A 19,916-nucleotide genomic window follows, 5' to 3' on the forward strand; every position below is an offset into this window, starting at 1 on the left:
CTAAGCAAAATAAGTCAGACAGAAAAAGCCAAGAGCCACATGATTTCACTCATATCTGGGATATAAGACTGACAGCAGCAGATGAACAAACAAGACAAAGAAAAACTCATAGACACAGACAACAGCACGGTGATCCCCAGAGGGAAGGGGGTGGGGTAAATAAGGGTAAAGGGGTCAGATACATGGTGACGGAAGACTTGACTTTGGGTGGAGGGCACACAGCACAATATGCAGATCATGCATCATAGAAACGTACACTTGGAACCTATATAATCTTATCAACCAATGTCACCCATAAATTTAATTTAAAAAATGATTAGGGTGTCACACAGAAACAAGCTTTGGTGTCTGACCGAGAGACACCTGAAATGCTTTTGGAAAAATCCAGCAAAAAAAAGGAAATATTAACAGTAGTGACAGTCCTCATCCAACATTGCTGTTATCGAAATGTGTAAAAGCGAGCGAGTGGCTTCTTAAGACTGATTTGGGGAATGGGCGCATCTGTGAGTGTCTGCTCTGTGCTCATGAACTTCATTTTACTCCTCTGTGTGTGTTCACATGACATGCCCTGTCACACGTGAAGTGGTGGAAACAGTTTTTTTTTTATTGCCAATGTATACACAATACATTTTAATGGCATTTGTCCGAGAACACAGTTTATATCTGTTAGGAAGCCTACCTACAACAGTGATGTCTCTGAGATTCAGTGACCTTTGTAAAAAGTCATGCTAGAATCTGATTCATACTTTAAATGGCTTTTTGAACCAGTCAGGACCGGGCCCTGGAGATGACTGACAGGGGCAAGTTAGGACTAATTGGAGGGTGGGTGGGGGCATTTGCTTGTAATGTTGATGTTACCATTTTTGAGAGCGGAGCTTCTCTCGGGGGATACTCAGCAGGCTCCGAACCAAGTTCACTGTCCTCTCTGAACACCTAGTCTCCGCAGTCACTGGTACCACCCGTGTCAGGAGAATCAGAGTGGCCATCTGCTCCTTGATCTCCCACGCCCCCTGCACCCACCTAGCAAACAACACTTTTTCTCCTACCTGCCTTCTTCCTTCGCACTCTGATACCACTGCCCAGCCCTAGTCCGGCAGCGTTGCCCCACTGCTAGACTACAGAAGACCCTCCTCCTCAGTGCCTCAGCCCCTCCCCTCTCTGTGCCCCCTTCTTGTCCCTCACACTAAAAGGGAACACAGAGTATGGTCCCCAGAACATGTAGGTTCTCCCTATGGTCTAAGAGGACAAGTCAAATCCCCTAAGCATGGCATTCAAGCCCGGCCGGCTGAGCGCTGACCCCAGGCCGCCTGCTGGCTCCAACTGGAGACGCACTCTGGAGCACACACGGACCGTTTATGATTCCCTGAGCACGGCCACATGTTCACACCCATTAACTTTGCTCAGACTGTCTGCTCTCCTAGTGCCTCAAAACCCCGTCCGACCTTTAAGCCTCTGTTCATAGGTTATTTCTTTCATAAAGCCTTCTCTGAACACCCTGGTAAGAATTGTCTCTCCGGCGATTCCACGGAGTGCTGTTTGCTTCCTAACACAGCACCTGCGCCCTTCCCTTCATGCCCCCGCGTCCCTAACCCCCTGCCCGCCGTGAGCATAACCTCCTGGACAGAGAGGCCGTGTGTATCCCGTGAGCCCCGAGCTCTCCCGAGGCACGTTTTCAGTAAATGTTAGTGGAGCAGGTTATTGTAAGGACGGAAGAGGCAACGATACTGATTTCAGACACCCCCCCGCCCGCTGCCCGTGCTACCAATCTGTGTGTGAGTAATTTCTAACTGCAATGACCTTGTGAACCCGGGGAAGGGAGGATCTGGTCCCCCAGGGCTGTTAAAGGGACCCTGAAGCTGCGGGAGGCTTGGCTCGTCCCGCCTGCAAAGGAGCCTGCTGGTCAGTAAGGTGGGCAGGTTCATCCCGGCGCGCCCAGCTCTCCTCTAGGACCCAGTGAGTCCTTTGATGATAAATACTTCAGAACGGCCATTCAATGTCCAGAAATGCAACTCATGGATACGAATCCTCCTGTACATTTACAATAACTAAAGGGTAGCCATGTACTGTTCCAACAAAAATTAATGAGAAGTAAAAATAAAGCAACTTATATTAACATAATGTATATTTCAGTATGTGCACTTTTGAGGGGGTATAAAACCATCCCGCCGATGTCCACAATGCCCACAGTGAGAATCCCCGGCTTACGTGCATTTTGGAAGGGCAGAGAATTTGCCTTTTCCAGGGATCCAGGAAGTATGCCCCTCCTTTAGGAATGCATTCAGAAGAAACGAAGGGGCAAACATACGAGCCAGTGTCCAAGGCAGAGTGGCCTTTCCTTGTTACACAGTCTCCCCTTGACCCAAGACCCCCACTGGGTGCCTGAAACTGAGAATAGTACTGAATGGACCCTGCATAGACTATGTTTTTCCTATACATGCACACCCATAATAACGGTTTAATGTATGCATCGGCCACAGTAAGAAATTAACAACAGTCACTAACAATAAAACAAAACAATGATGACAACGCACTGCCACGAAAGTTATGTGAGTGTGGTCTTTCTCTCCATCTAAGTTTGTTGCTGCATTGTCCTTACCTTTCACCTACAGGAAGCGCGCTGGCTTCCGTTTGTCCTGTCGGAATTGCAGCATCGCTGCTCCTGCCCTTGGGGCCATCATCCATCCACAATGTGCGGGCAACTTGAACACAAGCGCTGCAAGACTATGACGGCTGATCGGATCACTCAGCCTGCTACCAGGTGCCTAGTGAGTGGGCAGGCTGCGTGTACAGTAGGACACGCTGAGCAAAGACGGGACTCACCGTCGGGGTGAGACTGAGCCGGGACCTCACAGGACTCGAGCATGCTCCTCAGAATGGTGCACGATTGAAAACAATTTAACATGGTCTATTGCTGGAGTTTCCATTTAATATTTTTGGAACTTGGTTGACCCACTGAAATCTGAAAGTGCGGAAAGTGAAATCCAAGCAAGGGAGCAGGTGGACAGTGGGAGGGGCCTATTGTATTTAGGAGCAAAGAGGGAGCTGACCAGCCTTTGCACCGGGAGCATGTTGGTTGGTGAATTCAGGGAAACCAGAGACTTGGGAGGTGCTCATCTCGTTGGAAAATGAGCCTTAAAGAACATGCTGTTATCTGTTCATCTCTTCACATCTGCAGTCCAGTGTGGGGGCGTGTTATAAAATCAGGAGAAGTCTTTTGCATCCAAGTTGTTCTTGATCTTTCCGTTTCTTCAGGGGCTTCCTCCTTTCCACCTGAATTAACTACAAAGAAGACAAATGGGAATAAAGCGCAGGCAAATACTAGCACTGCATTTTTTCAATAATAAAACAGATAGCACTTATTGCATGCCTACCTCTGTGCCAGGCTATCCCCGCCAGTTTTGAAAAGGAAGGCCCCTACAGGGGCCGTGATAGCAGGTCGGAGACCTTCTGGGACTGTCTCCTTCTCCGGAGATTGGGTTCTTCCCTCATCAGCGACGGGTTCCAAATACGGATTGGAGTACAATTAAGCTCTAGGGTCATAACTTCTCAGATTTAGTTCAGTGACAGGTTCCAAATAGGGATTGGAGTACAATTAAACTCCAGGGTCATAACTTCTCAGATTTAGTAAGTCCTTTACAACACATACTTCAACTGTCCCATTTTATAAATGGGGGGAAACAAGTCCCCGAGGATTAAGTGACTCCCCAAATCTTTGAGCCCGTTGTTGCAGGAGCCTGGCCGGAAGCCCTGAGGCAGCCTCAGGCCTGAGCCAGGCTCTTTCCACTCAGTATCCTCGGGCCCACAGAGCTCGGAGCTCCCAGAGCTCCTAGGGGACTCAGCTTCACACACAGCCGTAAACACCTTCACTTCCTCAAACGGGGTTTTCCCCACGGGTCCCCTCCAGGCACAGTTTTTGCAGTCACCTGAACCACGAGATGAAATACAGAAAGCCATGAGTCCTCATCTGAATGGCCTCCCGCTGTACATTTTTCTCCTCCATAGTACGTGTGTTCTCTCCTTTCAACCAGTTCTCCAAGCCAGCTGGTGTGACCTGAGAGAGAAGGCGTGAGTCTCGTGTGCGACCTCGGGCTCTGCGCTTTGTTAGGCTGTAATTATTGTTATAAGTATCCATTTCTTCCTCTCTATTAGGGTGATAATATCTGTACCTCCTGGGGCTTCTCAAAGAATCCCATGGTAGAATGAAAGCACTCTGTGAACGGTAGGGTACTGAACAAGTATAAAATCTCTGTTTCCCCTATATTCGATCACATAGTCAGTCAACACACTCTGGAACCTCCCTCAGCCACGCAGTTTCTGGGGAACGCTGGGTAAGCTGCATTTCCTCACTGGGCTGCTTCCCCACCTGCTGAAAAAATAAACCTGTCCCATAGAATTATGGGGAGTAAAGGAAAGCGGCATTCTTAGCATAGGACCTGGCCTATAGTTCAATCAATGGGATTTGGATTATTATTATTTCCCTAAAGCCTCATTCATTTTCTGGTTTTCCCTACCCCTGTCTTCTTAATACCCACAGCATTTCCATGATACATTTAGATGGGCCATTTTATTTCTATTTTCGAATGGCATCATTCTGAGGCACCAAGTTGTTGCTGAGTCATCCTGTGAGATTCCTTAGTGGCCATAAAAAAGGAGGAGGAAGAATCATGCTGTTGTTGCTTCATCCATTCAGGGACAATAGAATAGAGCACAGGAGGCAAACACAAGGCTCGTGGGCTGAATCCGGCCCTCCACCTTCTTTTATCCGGCCCGACACCTTGTTTCTACCTGGCGGCAGCGCCAAGCTCCTTGCCCCTAGTTAAGCAGTAGTTACATTTATGCAGTCCTAAAATTACATCCGGCCCTTTGAAGGCAACCTTGAGGCTGACGTGGCCCCTGGTGAACATGAGTTTGACACCCCTCGAATAGAGGAAACATTGACTACAGCGTGTCTGCATGTGGAATGGAGGGGTTACCCAATTTCCAACACGTTCATAGCAAAATCAGAAGGACATAGAAGAGCTGAATATCTTGTTTGCTTCCTACACACATTCTTGATAAACCCCTACATAATAAAAAAAATGAAAAAGAAATTAAAGGAATTTTCATCTGAAATACTTCATCTTAAAACTGACATTCTTGACAACAAATAAGTGAGAAGGAAAATTGAAATGGAAATAAAAATATCATACGACATTGATTTCTTTTTCCAAATTGGATCCTCTAACACCCCTGCACCTTTACCCCCTCATTTAAGAAGAGTAGTAAGTCTTGGCTCTTTGATAAAAAAAAAAAACCCACCACATTAAAAAACCAGAAACATCATTAAATGTTCAAATCTCAATTTCATGCTCACGTGTTTGTGGTGTTATCATTTTCAGGTTTGTTTCCACACATACCACACAGATGTGGAAAAGGGAGCCTTCTCTCATAGGCAAAAGTACTTTTAAGGCCATTTTTCACCATGTCTACAGACCACAAAAGTTTGAGGAGACAAAGCTTTTCATTGTACTGCATTTGCAAGCATGGAATCCCTTACATGGACTACCATATATTACTATATTGCACCTGAATATAACGTGTATCATGTACTCATTTTAGGAATTCATAGGTACCAGCATTTTCCCCAATCTAAAGAGAATCAGACTAGGGGCAGACCCTGCAGGAAACCCGGAGATCGAGTGCGGCTGCTCTGTGTTTCAACACTGAAGCTCACTCTTCCCCTCCTCACTCACGCACCACAGCTACGGGACAATCCCTGGCTCTTTCTCTTTAAGTGATTATCGGCACTCCGTGGCCACGGTTCTGTTGCTGCATATGAATGTGGCACTTGATGAATATAACTACAACAATCACGAGGCAACAGACGTAAGAAGAAAATTGCAGTAAACTATCATTTCTAAAATTGCTACACTGAAGCGAAATTATAACATACACATGCAGAGAGGCAAAAACGTGGCCGGCAAATAAGATCTATTACAGAGAACATTTTACTATAAATCACAACAATAACTGGGTATTCTTCTGCATATGATACAAAGTAAGGGTTGTTTTTAGTCCTTAGTCTCCGTGTGTGTGTGACATATCTTTAACATGCATAAACATACATGCAACTAATAAACACATTACAGAAGAGGTGCACTAGATAATGAAAATTCAGATCTTAATTTAGAATGTGAATGTGAAGCTTCTAATTTGTTCAAAAAATGAACCTGGGAGACATTTTTAATTGACCTATTATACTTGCCAATTAAGTCAGTGCCTTCTTACAAAGAATGCACTTTTGCTGCCCTCCCCACCCCCGCCCCCTAGTGGCCACCTCATAAATACGCACTGTTCCCGGGAGTAAGAGGATCCCTAACCGAGGTGAGCTTGGTCCTAGAAACCCAAGGGCAGAAGCCGTCCCTCTGGCTGGCTGACATCCGTACAGGAGGCCATCACTTCCATCAGCGGCTCTGCCATCTGCGCCGAGCTGTGGGGCAAACTCACCCGGAGTGCCAGCAGCTCCAGGGCCACCACCGGATGCTTCATCACGCAGAGAGACCTACAGCGTCAGCCCCGCACCCATGCAAACTGTCACGGGGAAGGGGAACGCACGTCCAGGTTGGGAACATCGGACGGAGGACAGGGAGAGGAAAGAAAACACAACGAAGTGACAGAGCGTTTGCTCTATGCTAACCACATAAATTTAGACAATGCATGTAACCCGTTTCCATATCTCTAACACACAGATGATTATATTTTCATTTGTGATCTATTGCGGTAGGGAGAGAAATAGCACATTTTAACTATAATAGATTATCAAGGAAAAGGTAAACTTTCTATAAAAATTGCAAGACAAGGTTTTATATCCGTATTCTGCAGGCCATGTATTATTTCTCTCTGTGTGTCCCCCGCATGCATGCACAAACTCAGAGACCTAATTTTACAAACAACTAAAAAACAGAGGAAAATTAAAAAATTAAATAAAATGCATTGATAGAATCATCTTGTCAGAGGCCGGAAGAAGGTATAAGGAGTCTCATTATAAGATACCTAACGGCGTGACTAGAAAGGCTGTTCCCTTTTTTATTACGAGAGGTGTTATTTGTGCAGCCCCCATCACATCATTCAATTTAGGAAATTGTTTCTAAGTAAGTAAAATATTTCTTCAGGTCCCACATGCCAAGGTTAGTATAAAAGCAATGCTACTCTTAAAACCACATTAGCAAACTGAAAGAGGGAAAAAGAGAAGAAACCTGCTTTTTCACCCTGAAATAGTCAGGTCTGTACGTGCCACCCAGTGTAACTGAACACAGCCTCCTCACTCCCTGTGCCGCCCCTCCTGACTCTCAGAACAAGGACGCTTCTCTGATTTCCAGCTCGCACAAGAAGATGTGATAGTATTCCCTTCTGAACAGAGTCTCCAACACTTTCCTTCATTCACTCATTGGACTAATTGTCCATATTTTTTTCAAAGGGTGGCTTGGTCCTAATGAGAGGAAGGACAGTCCCCATGCCCTGCAAGGGCTGGCAGTGTCAAGAGAGAGAACAGAAGTTAAAACGGTGATGGTGGAAGGACAGAACTAAGCTCAGGTTTGTGGGGAAACAGAAGAGAAATACTTATCCTGAAATGGGTATATTTGTGGTTGTTGCCTAACAAATGGGCCATTCATATTAAGTCCTAGAGGCTGAGGACAACTATGTAGAATCTGTATCTGTCATCAGGGATGAGGTCTTTGGTAAGTTGGTTTCCAGATAGATCAGGGGTTTAGAAGTGTGGCTAAAAGTGACTGGGGCCCAAGACCTTCTCCTCTCTTTTTGGCTACATATCCATGTGAGGTTAGCTTTTCTTCCTGTTCTTTCAGCAAAGCAACATATCTTAACAAAGAGGATGCACAAGCAAATATGACAATATTTGTGTCTTTTACTAAGGAGGGAGCTACATAGATTTGCAAAAATACAAAACAAAGGGAAGTTTAAAAATATTTCACCCAAACTATATTAACACAATTAGGTCTTGATTATTTTTAATTAGTTAATAAATACATATTTTAAAATTTTATGTGCTTAATTGAAAATACAGTAACTATCAGCAGGTATAACACTCATTAACAAAAACTCTTGTGCTTCTCAGTAGTTTTAACGTGCAATGTCTCCTGCCCTCAGGAACTCATTGTCTAATATAAACTATTTTAATCAGTTATGCAACTTCATGGCTTTCATGCCTTTCAAAGTCACAATGCAGAAAAGCCAGATGCTAGTAGAAGATACTTTTCATTTTTGTTTAATTTGAAATATCATATTTGAGGAAATCATTGGTTTATTACTCGTCAGTCTATGTCTGCAGTCAAAGATTGCTAGTGTTCTGGCATCTAGTTTCTTATTAGCAGGTTGGCTATTAGATTATTTTATATTTTTTTGAATTGAGAGATTTTTAAAACTTTTTGCTGATGCAAGATATCTATGACTCAAAATTTGCCGTGTTGGCCATTTTAAATTTACACTTCAGTAGCATTCTGTACCACAAATTTGAGCAAACACCACCATTATCTATTTCCAAAACTCAATCAACAATCCAAATAGAAGCATTGTAACTATTATATTCCCTGTCCACCTTCCCTCCAGCACCTGGTAATCGCTAATTAACATTGCGTCTCTGTGAATGTGCCTGGATATGTGGAATCATACAATATGTGTCATTTTCTACCTGGCCTATTTGAGGTAGAATATTGTTTTAAGATTCATCCATGTTGGAGCATATATCAAAATTTCACCCTTTTTTAAAGACTGAGTGATACTCTATTGTATGCATACGGCACATTTTGTTTATCCAGGATTTGTTGATGGGCACTTAGGCTGATTCCACCTTTGGCAATTTGAATAATCGTGCAATAAACATTGTTGTATAAGCAACTGTAGGAGTCCCTGTTTCTAAATCTTTGGGTATCTACCTAGTGGTAGAAATGCTTGATCATACGTCTATCTTCAGCTTTTGGGGGAACTACCATAATGTTTTCCACAAAGTTGTACCATATTTCACTCCCACCAGCAGAGTTTCAGATTCTTTCTGTGTCTTTGAAAAATTTGATTATGATTTTAGTTCTTATTTGGAGTTCTTTGTGCTTCTTAGTTGTTTATTTTATTTGTCTTTCAGCAAATTTGAATTTTCAGCTATCATTTCTTCAAACATTCTCTGTGCTATTTTTGTCTCTGTTTTCCTTCGGGGACTCCCGCAATATGTATCTTAGTTGGTTTTTTGATGTGCCCATTCCCTTAAGCTCCGATCACTTCTATTCAATATTTCTTTTCTTTCTGTCCCTCAGACTTGATAATTTCCATTGTCCTATCTTCAAGTTCTCTGATCCTTTCTTTGGTCTCCTCAAAGCTGCCTTTGAATTCTTCCAGTGATCTTTTCATTTATTGTCTATTAAGCTTTAACATTTCTTTTTGGCTTCTTTTCGGGTTTTTATAAGGTAAAGTGGTTTCTGATGCTTGAAATAACAGACACTATCTTAAAAAGTAGGCTGGTTTCAGTGGCTGCCAGTTCACCCAGGTAGGGGTGAGCCCTTATCACCTGAAAGAAATGTACTCACATAGATAAGTAGGCCCACAAATTTGTTTACTGCTTTGAAATATACAGCTCTTAACAAGCAAGTGCCACTTGGCTGCAAGTCACCTGTTTCTCTCCGTGTTATAAATAGCAAGCCCTCAGTGCATTGTGGGGGCAGAGATCCGCCACCTTGCTGCAGCCCAGCACTCCGCTTCTGTCTGTAAGTTCAATTCTAGATGGTCAGCCTCTTTCTTCAGTCTCTCAGCCGCATCCTCCTTCGGAGGTTGGTGCTAGTACACCTCAAGAATTCTTCCCGACAGTGTTGTATACCTTTGTCAGTATTTCTATTTTGTTTATACATCTTGTTTTTTCTTTGCATTTCCCCACATTTTTCCTTCATTTTTGGAGCATCTTTAACACAGCTGTTTTAAAGTCCTTGTCTAGTACATCTGCCATCGGGTCTTTCTCAGGGATAGTTTCTGGTCATTCCTTTATTATTCCTATAAATGGGTCACACTTTCCTGTTGTTTCTTTGTATGTCTTGGTATTTTTTGTTCAGCTCTAGACATTCAGCCTGATTATGTGGTAACTCTGGAAATCCCATCCTTCCCCTTTTCTAGGGTTTGTTGGCTTTTGCATTGTGTGTGTGTGTGTGTGTGTGTGTGTGTTTGATTGATTAGTGTGCACTGCCTTGTGCCAAAGATCAGCCTGAGGTGCAAACTCTATGCCTTCTCCAGTCTTTCTGAGTTTATGCCCTTTTCTGGGCATGTGTGAGCACTTTCTGATTTTTCTCTGTATCTGCAGTTGTTTTAAAATGTCTTATTCTTTAATATCTGTGTTTCAAAGGGGGCAAGAGGCAAACTGAAACAAACAAAAAAAAAAACAAGAAAAGGGTGTCAGCTCTTTAAATTCCATGGATGTCATTTCCAGCAGGAGGGGAAAGAGCTTGTAACAGTGGGAGCAGGTGAAAAGTGATGCCTGCATCTTTGTTTGCACCTCTGTGATTAGAAAGAGCAATCACCAGTCAGGGCACAGACCCCCCATATTTTTAAAACAGAGTCCTTTTTGCCTATTCTGGCTTCTGCGGAAGTATCTGTAAGCCACTCCGCAAACAAGTGCACAGCTGCCTTCCAGGGGGCTGTGTGTGGGGGGCGGGGGGATGGACAGCTTTGACAGAGCTAATTGCTGAAATTGACCGAAATTAACTGTAATTTTCCCTCCAAGTCTTCCTCTGGAAATTGCAAGCCTCCAACAGATTAAAGATTTCCAAAATAGATACATCAGACACATTCTGCCCATGTAATTGTTGTCTAGGTGGAGAGAGAGTTTCCCAGGCCTTCCAGGTTGCCATCTTTCCAGAATCCTCCTCAGGCATGTGTTTTCAATTGTCACGTCTTCTTCATGTGTCAACGCTTTTATCAATACCCATGATCATTTTTTTGTCTTTTGTAACTCCTTTTCACTAACAACCTATTTACTCTGATGTTAGTATAGCTACCCAGCTCTGTTTTGGCTAATATTTGCATATAATAGGTTTTCCATTCTTTTACTTTTAATCTACTTGTGTCTTTGGATCACAAATAAGCTTCTTGTACACAGAATATATTTGAATCATTTTTTTAACCCATTCTACCAATTCCTGCCTTTTAGTTGGAGAGTTTAACCCATTTCTGTTAGAGCAACCACTGATAAAAAAAAAAAGACTTCTGCTATTTTGCTGTTTGTTTTCTGTATGGCTTAAAGATAATTTTGCTCATTTCCTTTGCTAATGCCTTCTTTTGTATTTACTTGAATTTTTACTGAACTCTTTTGATCCCGTTTTCATTTCTTTAAGTGTATAATTTAACAATATTTTACTTGTGCTTTTCATGGAGATTACATTTAAACTTATAATAATTCAATTCAAATAGACACCAACTTAACATAGCACACAAAATCCATATATTTCTGCCCTCTTGTCTGTTGTTGTTGTTGTTACAAAGTACATATTTATATATTATGTGTTAACATATATTTGTGATTAGCTTATACATTTATCTTTTAAATCCTGTAGAATCTTTTTAAAAAATCATATTTCTTATTTTACTGGAAATAGTGTCTTATAATTTCTGTAATCTAATTTTTACAATATGTCTCTGTAATTTGGGGAGAATCAACCATTCAGGATTTCTTACTGAAGACTGAATTTATAATGCTAATTGCCTTGTCATTTTTTTAACACAATTGGTTCTTAAAACTGAATTGGTCATGAAGTATTCTCTTCTCAGTGTATTGCCTATTAAATATAATTTTACACCCACTTTCAATATGACCTTATTACACACAGACAAGTGAGCTGAATTATAAAACACCATAGACACCTAAATATTATCAAATAATTTTCCATTGAAGAGTACCTTTAATTTATTTTTGCAAGTTGTTAAATTGATAAAAAATAAAATGAGAATAGCACTATTATGACACCATTGATATTTATAACACTGGCTTTCTGAGTAAAAGAGTGTTTTATGCCTTAGTTTTTCCATATACAAATTAGTAATTGTGATGGATGACTATTGAAAAGGGATGACATCACTATCTCTAGGTTAAGATAATTCTTTTATTCTAAAACCTTCTGATATAGACACACATATATTTCACATTTTAATGATGTTCAACATCATTGTACTATAATTTGTCTTAAAACAACCTTATAAACAAAAAAGGTTAAGCCTCTGATATCACTTTTATTACATAAACCTTTTCCTTTTTGGTTGTTAACACTGAAGACGTTTTGAAGGCTGGGGCGATGTTTAAATCAGGGGGCCGTCCTGGGTTCTTTGGTCGTAAAGCATTTTCATCTCAGGTGGCACCTTCATGTGCTAACTTCTCCTTTCTCAAATCTGCAGTTTTCACTCTCCCAGTTACTCCTTTTAAGCCTGTCAATAAACGTAAGCTTAGTCACCAAAAAGTTTTACTAAAAAACAAATCTGGAATACAAATTTTGGAAGAGGGGTGTCTCCTCTGGTAAATTCTAGAATCAATCAGTTTTATTAACTATTTGCCATTCCTACAGGTTCATGAAAAGATCTTCATTGAACAATAAAGGTGTGCGATTAGGAGTCAATGCCTTACCTTACCTTGGTGTCTGGCAGCACGATAGGCACCTAATTATACTAGGTTTCCTAATTATATTGTAAAATGAACACACACACATTCCTCAAAATGAAATTAGTATTACAGACCCTGGCACACTTCTCTCCAAGATCCCCAAATTTTGGTTTTTACATGCAAAAGTAGGGACAGCTATTGAGACTTTAAAAAGCAATAGTCAATAATACTATCAATAATATCACTAAGGGTCATGAACAGGTAGTCATTGATTCAGATAAATCAATGAGCTCAACCTAAGAGAGGGTGTGGGAACCTCAGTGCTTAGCCTGCCACAGAAGCAGGGCAGGCGTGAGCCCCGTGTCCATGGACCTTGGCAGAAGCAGCTAAACTCAGCTCCTGCTCTCTGGCTTAACCCCACCTCTCCCCAGAGACCTCGGCTTGCATGATGCTTCACACGATGCAGAGTTCACCCCAGGTTCAGCTAGTCATTCCGAATGAGTCTCTCAGCATACAGTTTGGGCTCAATGTGTATTTCTTCCTGGTAATGTATTTCAACTCTCACTTTTCAATGCTAAGTGTATGGCTTAGCCAAAATGCATCAGAACCAAATTGGAAGCATTTCCAAAGAAAATACTTTCTACTTTATATGAAATATATTATTAAAATTGATAATATTGATAAATCAATGATATCAGAACAAATCTAAATTTGATGAGCCATAGTTTGGCATCCTGTTCTTCATCTTTCAGTCATGGTTACCATTAGTCCATTTGTTTGGATTTCCAATCCTAATCCTCAAGCAAAACATTTAAATATGGAGGTTTAGTGCATTGATCTGTTATGACATCCTGTGACTCCATTTTAGTCACTTACCTTCTCTGAAATTCAATTCCCTCTTCCATAAAGTAGGAATGTTTTATCTCATTTATCACATAGATAAGTTTACTTAATCGTTACCTTTGCATTAAGAGCCTTGAAACCCAATTTCTAACACCCCTGTATTGAGATAACATAAAGGAGCTTTTGGAAAAGGAGGCTCAGATTTATTCCTCTTCAGGAACGTGATCTCAGTCTGTTCAGCCGAGGAAAAGAAGGGCTCCACCGTGTCTGTGGTGGGCTAACCCGGGGTGGTGCCATCCGACCCGGTAGCCACCCGTCACCCTCCGCCCCACAACGCGTGACAAGTCAAGAGTTCAAGATGACATGTGCTCTGAGTGTAACATGCCCTAATTTTGAAGACAATACACAAAAAAAGAAGGAATGAAGAAAGAGAAGAAAAAAATGAAAGAGTGATCTCCCATTCTAGTTCCATCTCTCGGGATGCTTGACCTCCGACTCTACCCCTGTGCAGGGAGAGGACGAAGAGCTCAGGAAAGCCAGCAAGGATCAGTATCAAGCCAGTGTCATTGCTACTATTGCCTAATTTTGTATGCAGTTTAAGAATATATTTATCTTCCTCTCGGCTCTGAAGGACAAGCCCACCTCCTGTGCCCTTAACCCAGTGACTGAACTCCTGCCCCAGCTCACAGCACAGGCCACCAGAGCGCCCAGTGTGTGCGGTAATGCCTCGCTTGCCCCCGCCCCCGACCTCTGTTGGGTAAGGACGTTCCACCCAGAATGTCTATCTCCATGGCGGCAGCCCGGCTCTCACTGACCCGGTGTGTCTACACTGCCGCTCACACTGCTCCCCGTCTCTCACCCAATCGGTCCCTCAGGGCCAACACTCATGAATAACAGGAATGGCTGATACGCATGCCTGTTGTTCCATTGTCTGATTCTCAATACACTCTCTCTGCTCGTTTCCTCCCCATGTCAAGTTCTAGTTTGAGGAGGAGAGACAATGCGAGTTTAAAATAAAATACACAGAGCTATTGGAACAAGCCATTTTTAAAAACTCGATAGAAACACTGAGCTGTTATTTTTCAATCTTATTTAATATTATTAGGTTTCACCACATGCTAGGTAGTCTACCATTGGGATCACCAGTTGTTTTTTTTTTTTGTAATTCTTTTATTTTTGCATTTTTAATGCATATATTTTAATTTTATTTATCTAAGTAATAGCATCCTATATTTCCTCACTACATTAAATCTTCTACAAATTTATTCTAACAATTTTCTTTGCATAATTATTATTCCTACTTTTCATTATTACAAATAATTCTATAAGTATTAGTCTCATTACTGCCCTGCGCATGATCATTTCACATTATACTGTCACCAAGATGACATCCTAGAAGTTTAACTTCTGAGTTGAAATCTCTAAACTTCAGGGCATATCACCAAATAATCTTTCAAAAACGTTACACCCATTTTTACCTTACCAGATGTGAAACTGAATGCCCCTATCATCGAATCTTTTCAAGCCTTGAAAATTCTTATTAGATAATAGTATTTCATTTTCAAAATGTTTATTTCTTTATTTTTTAAACTGTGATAAGAACATGTAACATGAGATTCACCCTGAGGCCAACCTTTTTTATGTGCACAACGCATTGTTGTTAACTGTGGGCACGTCGTGTAGCAGATCTCTAGAACTTACTCAGTTTGTTCATAACCGAAGTGACACTCATATTGAGCAGCAACTCCAACACCCCCATCACCAGGCAACCACCTGTCCGCTCTCTTTTTCCACAAGTTCAGCTTCGTAGCTTTCCTGTGTGGCGAGGTCACACGGTATTCCTCTGCCTTCCCCTGACTTGTCCCACGTGGCACCACAGCCTGCCATTTCATTCATGCCAGCACCGTGGCAGGGCTTTCCTCCTGTTGAAGTTGAATAATACTTCATTATATATATGTGTGTGTGTGTGTGTGTGTGTGTGTGTGTATTCTACAATGTAAGATGGTGATTTTTTTCTGGAACAGTCTATTAAAAATCTTATCATTCATCCTAACCCCATTTCTAAACACTTTGTTCCAATTGGAGGTCATGTTGTATTCAGCTGAAAGAGTATCCAACTTCAATAATTCACATAAAACTTCATGCATGTAAATATTCTTATATGAGTACTCTCTTATTTGTAGGTCACGTGTATTGTAGCAAGAGAGAACCGAATATATGCTTTTGAACCATTTCCTCAAATAAATATTCATTATGTATAAAATAATTAAAATTGATCAAAAACGTGTTTTCCAGAATAGTCTCAACACACCATCAAAGCTTGAATTTGTATCTCGGCAAAAATAAAATGAATGTTTTAAGAGCATTATGTGCATACTTTGTGTCCACCTTATATTTGGGAAAATATACATATAAAAATGTTTGTCTTTAGAGACAAAAATTCAAGTCCCACTTTAAAGATAATATATGCAATGGGATGTGGTATAAATGACTTAATAACTAGACTTGTTTAGACAATGGTAAAATGTTTGAGTGAAAATTAAGTGATGTAATCAGTTGTATTTGTATTTTGGTCTATCAAAAGACAAACCACCAGATTTTGAGACATCTCGCTCAGAGGTATTGGGCCCCAGAGTCAACTTTTATAGAACTAACGTTACTGTATCTGACAGGTGTGCCCTCATTCTGAAAGAAAGTAGTTTTGGTGTGAAGAAGTGAATACTCATCCTCACCTCAATCACAAAAAAATTTGCTAATTTTTTTTGTATTCAGAAAAGCATCTTTGCTTAAAATTAGTAGGCAAACTGTAAAACAATTCTCTCAGAATTCCTATTGAGATTCATAGGAGTGTTTAGCCTATTTATTTATTTAGTTTACTAAAAAACGCTGTAGCCACGATAAAAGGGAGCATTGAAATTGGTGACATCGCCTTTGGTGCCATTATATAACAGACAATGAAACATTTTTTTCCTCTTGCACTTTGCCATTCTTTTGACAATGCTCCACTCTGAGATCTTAAGTTAAAGAATTCAGTCTTGTGCACACCCACACATTACATTTATGAATATTTACATTGGATTTTATAAATGACATCCTCTTTGAGGAGCACAGACCTCCTCTGAGAAATGATTACAATGCTTACAAATATTTAACTGATGGGTAAAAGGCAATGTTCTCCAAAGCAGATGGTACTCCTACTTCTTGTTTCTAATGCTTCATAGTGTGGCTCATTCTTCCCATTCCTTAAGTCTCCGCTCAGTCACCCCACAGTCAGTTTGAAAATCGGACTATAATCTCAAATTTAACTTGTATAAATATGGGGTTTATTAAATAGTCTCAATCTTCTGCAGTCTGCAAATATGTTACTATTTGAATGTATAATTTATTTATATTTGTAAATAAAAATCCATTTATTTTTGAATAAAAGTGTTACAATAGGAATAATCTGATTGGTTAACAAAAATGTCAACAGTGCATCTGTAGACATCAGGTCTCAAATATTCATAGTCCTCACATACTTAAGAAATGATGCACAATGGCAATATAATTAATTTATATTATGCTTATGTATGAAATTAAATAAAATATATAAATGAAATTAAAATTTTAAATAGAATATAAATATATAGTTAAATATAATTATTTAAAATTAAAGAGAACCTTTATAGCTATGTATATTTCAAAAGCCTATTTATAGCTATTTTATTATTGCTCTTTATATTAAACTAACAATTTCTAACTCAACTACAGAAACAGTTCCTAAAGCTTATATTTTAGTATTAAGTAATCTTGAATTAAACAATTTTAATCACCTCACAATATTGTATTATTATTATTTTTCATTTTGTTATGTGTTCATTTCAGGTGTACAGCTTAGTGTTTTACTTAGATTGTCATTAACTTTTCATTTTTGTGATATATTTTATTGTAATACTTGTACGAAACAAGTATTAGTTTTTGTAGAAATCACATATCTTTTTATGAATGATATAAATGTGTTGGGAACCACCCTGCCTGGTTTCAGAAGCTATAACGCCCCCCTCCACCCCTGCCCGTGGCTAAGGCTGAGGGAGCGGTCTTCAGACCAGAAGCCACTAAGGAGACAAAGCTTATCTCCCTGGCAGGGACTCGGCCTCTGTTCCTTTTACTTCACCCTGCCTGGCCCCCATTGCTTGATCAGTTAGCTAACGATGGGTAAGATTCCTCAAGGGAGGAATGACCTAAGACAGGTACGATCACAGGGAGCCCCCGGGAAAGACTTGGGGGACTACAGCAAAAGGAGGTGATGAACCCTCACCCCTTGGCTTTGACATAGCCTGAGTCCTTGTTCTGCCTGTGAGAAGTCTCCTAACTTCTTGGCTGCCTTACTTCTCCTGCCTGACTTAAGCCTGAAACAATGACAGAGGGTGGTGCAGCCTTGTGCTGGAAAGGGTGGGTTCCCCAGGTGATCAGGCCTAAGAAAATATACATAAAGTCCTGTGAAACCTGCTTTGCTAAGAATGCTCTCCATTAGAGTGACAAGGGTCCGAGGAGGAAATGAGTTTGTTTCCCAAAGTTTTGTAGCCCTTTAGCTAGCAGACCCTAACTCAGAATAAGCCCTTAGAGTTCTTTGTATGCTATCTATTGTTTGATTCTTACTGCCTGACAATGATCAATGAGCTTTACCTTTATTCCTGTGCAAATTGATCCCAATAAAAGCCCATTGAGGAAAAGGTTCTTGGTCCTTCTCCTTTGAGAGATCAGCCCCCTTTCCTCCCCAAGCAGATCGTGTCTTGGTAGACTTATTCTCATCCATGGCAGCCAGGGGGCCCTGTAGGCAGACCCCCCCCACATAAATGTAAGATTATTTTTTAGGTCATGCCCAATTTTCACACCAAGACTGTATTATTGGCTATACTAGAAAAAAGATCTGTCCTAAATTAGACATTAGAAGGCATGAGTGTGTGAGGTTCCTATTAGTAGCTTTTCCTTTTTTGGACACCCCTTAATTAATAAAAGCTAAATCTATCTATCATTTTCTCAAGGTTGGCCCAGAAGACACCTTCTCAGTCAGGCCACCCTGATAGCCCACTTAAATTACAAATCTCTATCTAGGATGACTTACTCTCTTTACATTGCTTTATATCTTCTTCTGTAGCCTTTATTACTTTATCACCTGCTACATATTTATCATAAGCACAGAATATCAACTCCAAACGGACAAGTTAATGAATACCTTTTGGTAAAATTCTGAAAAACAAACTACATTTCCCCTGGATGTTTAGAGCAGCTGCACTTCTTGCTGCTGCACCTGCGAAGGTGGTGATCTACCTCGAAATCAGAGTTAATGTTGTACAGTGATGTAATTATGGACAGATTTTTCACTTCTTTGAATTCCAGAGAGACATTTGAGAGTCATGGCAGGAGGTGAGACATTTTCAATGAGGGGTTTCTTCCCTGAAAATTTTAGAAATTCTAATGAGTGTCTTTCCTGTTGCGTGTCTCTGCTTGGACAGAACACACACCTTTTCTTCTTCAACAGGAAGAAATAAATTCTAATAGCAATACAGGTGATCTTTAAATGCAGTGATAGAAATTGGAATGTCTTTTCATCTGATGGGCATTTTGGTTGTGTAGAGCAAGGTCCTGTTCTGAAAGGAAGAGAGATATCAGGGTACAGTTGAAGGCAGTTTGGAAGGTATGACCCAGCCAATCCACTGGGGAGAAGAAGCAAGAGTATGAAAATAAATGTATATGTACATATAAAGTTACATATATATCTTGTACATGATATATAACATGTATATATCATATACAGGATATAGATATTGGATATATATTATTGATTCTCATGCTCTTATGTGCGTGTGTAAGCAAATGCCCATCAGTGTAAGGAGGTTGCCTTCATCCTTGAGAGTCCACAGTGTTTCCCCTGGCATGACTCAGCAGACCCAGCCGGGGCTTAGAGAATGCAGACATTGCATTCTGAAGAACTCGGAACTCACTCCACTTGGCTACAACCAGTGAGAAGGAAAAGCTGATGCTGTTCACAGAGTAAGATCAGAAAGAGCCCCCGGAGTCTGCGCTAAATCGGAAGTGACACAGTTAAAAGGGATGTGAGCAAGAAGGAAGAGGGATTCGGGGTTTGGAGGTCTCAGTGATGCTGAAAATGAGGACTAAAGGCAATACTAGTGTTGGACATTCGGCAGATCTGGACCACGTGGTCGTTGAACATATTTAATTTTATGGTTTCAGGGAACTGAATCGTCTTTGGAGGGGAAACCTTTCTCTACATCTTAAAGCTATAATACTTCATTCCTTATTTACTGTCCTGTGGGGTTTTTCTTTTTTCGGAAGTCTCATATGGATGCTTTATTCTATTTTCTTATCTTGGAAAGAAGAACCATCTAGCAGATTCAGTGTTTCAGAGGAATATTTTGGTTCCCCCGGCGTTTTCTCACTGCCCGAGCCCACG

The sequence above is a fragment of the Phyllostomus discolor genome, chromosome 9 (assembly GCF_004126475.2).
Source record: "Phyllostomus discolor isolate MPI-MPIP mPhyDis1 chromosome 9, mPhyDis1.pri.v3, whole genome shotgun sequence".
Classification (NCBI taxonomy): domain Eukaryota; kingdom Metazoa; phylum Chordata; class Mammalia; order Chiroptera; family Phyllostomidae; genus Phyllostomus; species Phyllostomus discolor.